Here is a 3,518-nt window from a genome sequence, read left to right as displayed (position 1 = left end):
CAGGTGTTGAATCTCCATTTTATATATGAGGAAAATCAAGCAGAGAAGTTAAATAACTTGCCCAGGGTCATTCAGCAGACAAGTGAAAGAATCTGGATTAGAACCCAAGTCCTTGGACTCCTAGGCCCTAGGTGCTTTCCACTAGGCCTTGTGGAACTAACTGATGAGGATGATGACAATGATGATGAAGTTGAAAGTAGGTGAATACCGAAGTGTGACATTAAAATGTGCATGTTTTGGAGAAACAAATGTGGGATGAAACAAAAAAAAGGTAGTTGTAACATTTCATTAATTCAATCTTATTTATTGAGCACTTACTGTGTGCAGGGAACTGTACTAAGCACTTGGGAAGTACAAGTCGGCAACATATGGAGATGGTCCCTACCCAACAACAGGCTCACAGTCTAGAAATAATGATGGTATTTATTAAGTGCTTACTATGTGCAAAACACTGTTCTAAGTGCTGGGGAGGATACAAGGTGATCAGGTTGTCCCATGCGGGGCTCACAGTCTTAATCCCCATTTTACAGATGAGGGAACCGATACACAGAGAAGTTAAGTGTCTTCCCCAAAGTCACACAGCTGACAATTGGCAGAGCTGGGATTTGAACCCATGACCTCTGACTCCCAAGTCCATGCTCTTTCCACTGAGCCACGCCCCTTCATGCTCTCATAATAATAATAATAGCTTTTGTTAAGCCCTTTCTATGTGCCAGGCACTGTACTAAACGCTGCTTAAAGGGACCATATCCCTCAGAGGTCTAAATGGGAGCAGAGGGTGGGACCTCTAGGGCTCTGAGGTTAAGGCCAAAAAAGGCAGGAAAGGAAAGTCTTTGGTCATAGCCGTTAGCTTTATCAGCTACTGCTGCTGTGGCTGCTGCTGCAATAGCAGAGCCCTGTGCTGGTTGATAGGGAACACACAGCTGAAATAAAAGGCACAGTCTCTACAAGGAGTGTGCCTGTTTATTATTGTATTATATGCTTCTAAGTGCTTAGTACGGTGCTCTTCATACAGTAAGCTCTCAACGAATACGACTGAATGAAGGCTGGCTATGTCAGGGAGGCAAGCGTATAAAATGGCAAGAAGTTAGTCAATCGTATTTATTGAGCATTTACTGTGTGCAGAGCATTGTACTAAGTGCTTAGGAGAGTACATGTCTGCTGCGTGACCTTGGGCAAGTCACTTAACTTTTTGGAGCCTCAGTTACCTCATCTGTAAAATGGGGATGATGACTGTGAGCCCCACGTGGGACAACCTGATCACCTTGTATCCCCCCAGCACTTAGAACAGTACTTTGCACATAGTAAGCACTTAACAAATACCATTATTATTATTATTATTATTACGATATAACAATAAACAAAGTTCCCCCTCCTCCCCATCCCCCCGCCTTACCTCCCTCCCCTCCCCGCAGCACCTGTATATATGTATATATGTTTGTACATATTTATTACTCTATTTTATTTGTACATATTTATTCTATTTATTTTATTTTGTTAATATGTTTTGTTTTGTTGACTGTCTCCTCCTTCTAGACTGTGAGCCTGCTGTTGGGTAGGGACCATCACTATAGGTTGCCAACTTGGACTTCCCAAGCGCTTAGTACAGTGCTCTGCACACAGTAAGCGCTCAATAAATATGATTGAATGACTGAATGAACAGACACTTTCTCTGCCCTCAATGAGCTTACAATCTAGAGGGGGATAGAGACACTGAGAAGCAGCGTAGCTTAGTGGATAGAGCATGGGCCTGGGAGTCAGAAGGACCTGGGTTCTAATTCTGGCTCCACCACATGTCTGCTGTGTGACCTTGGGCAAGTCACTTAAGTTCTCAGTTAAGTGCCTCAGTTATTTCATCTGTAAAAATTGAGGATTCAGAGTGTGAGCCCCTTGAGGGGCTGTGTCCAGTCTGATTGATTTGTATCTGTCCCAGAGCTTAGAACAGTGCTTGGCACATAGTAAGTGCTTAATGAGTACCATAATAATAATAATAATAGTTATTGTATAAATTACAGATATGTACATAAGTGCTGCAGGGCTGAGAGGAGGGATAAATAGCATGAGCAAGGCAGGATGATACAAAAGAGAGAGGGAGAAGAGGAAAGAAGTGAAAGAATAAGAGCATAATAATAATAATAATGGCATTTGTTAATCACTTACTAGGTGCAAAGCACTGTTTTAAGTGCTGGGGGGATACAAGGTGATCAGGTTGTCCCACGTGGGGCTCCCAGTCTTAATCCCCATTTTACAGGAGTAGTAACTGAGGCACAGAGAAGTTAAGTGACTTGCCCAAAGTCTCACAGCCGACAAGTGGCAGAGCTGGGATTAGAACCCATGACCTCGGACTCCCAAGCCCGGGCTCTTTCCACTGAGCCACGCTGCTTCTCAATGCAATAATAAAACCAAAATTGGGCAATTAAATAAATGATACTAAAGAGATAAGCACAAACCTGAGTATTAGGCATCTCTAGCAAGCAGAGACCTTTTAGGAAGGTTTTGAAAGTGGTAGGAGATGAGGTTTGGCCCATTTAGGGGAGAAGCAGTGTGGTCTGGTAGTTAGAGCATGGGGCTGGGAGTCAGAAGGATCTGGGTTTTAACCCCAGTTCTGCCTTCATGAGATTTCCCTGAGATTTCCCCAGGGCACAGCCCCCCAGAACAGTCAGTGCAGCTATGGGGCACTGACAGACAGTGACTGTGTTTGCTGTGTGACCTTGGGCAAGTCACTTAACTTTTTTAACTTTTCTGTGCTTGAGTTAGCTCCTCTGTAAAATGGAGGTTAAGACTGTGAGCCCCATGTGGGACGTGGACTATGTCCAACCTGATTCCCTTATATCTACCCCAGGGAACACTGCCTGGCACATAGTAAGTGGTTAACAAATACCGTAAAAAAGTGGTAGAGAAAGAGATATGACATGACAGGAAAATAAAGTAAGTGAAACAGCGAGATAAAGAGAGACCTCCCCCCTTCATATTCAACAGATCACCACTCTCCTCATTTTCAAAGCCCTACTAAAATCACCCCCTCTCAGGAACGCACCTGGAGAGTTCCCAGTACTCTACCAGTCTCGGCTATGGGAGGGAGAGTTAAGCAGAGGCATAACCATTCCATTCTTAGCTTGGACAGTGGCTAGTGAGTGGAAGGCAATCTGCTACTAGTCAAAACTCACATGCACTGCGCAGCAGCAGCACGGGAGAGAGTCAAGAGTGGAAACGCAAGTTGACTGTGTGGAAGAAGGCAATGGTAAATCGGTTCTGTAATTTTACCAAGAAAACTCTATGGAGACACTACCAGAGTGATTGCAGATGGAGGTAGGGTGTTCCGGGAGAGATGTGTCAATGGAGTCACTACGGGTCAGAAACGACTTGATAGCATAAGATGTGACTAAAATCAAGTCTCCTCCAAAAAGCCTTCCCTGACTAACCTCTCATTTCTCCATCCTGTTCGCTCTCCCATTGCATCACCTACACTTGAGCCTGAACCCTTTGAGCGCTTTGGAATTTACACCCATCATGAGATC

At 44.2% G+C, this 3,518-nt stretch overlaps 1 non-coding gene across 1 annotated transcript; it reads left to right on the top strand.

Moving 5' to 3' along the window:
• Positions 1–3,019: 3,019 nt before the first annotated feature.
• LOC119926009 lies at positions 3,020–3,157 on the top strand. The gene has a single exon (XR_005449928.1). It is a non-coding gene; the product is annotated as a small nucleolar RNA SNORA7 (small nucleolar RNA).
• Positions 3,158–3,518: the final 361 nt, after the last annotated feature.

Source organism: Tachyglossus aculeatus, chromosome 3 (genome assembly GCF_015852505.1).
Source record: "Tachyglossus aculeatus isolate mTacAcu1 chromosome 3, mTacAcu1.pri, whole genome shotgun sequence".
In the NCBI taxonomy this organism is placed as follows: domain Eukaryota; kingdom Metazoa; phylum Chordata; class Mammalia; order Monotremata; family Tachyglossidae; genus Tachyglossus; species Tachyglossus aculeatus.
This window is presented reverse-complemented; position numbering and strand designations above follow the sequence as displayed.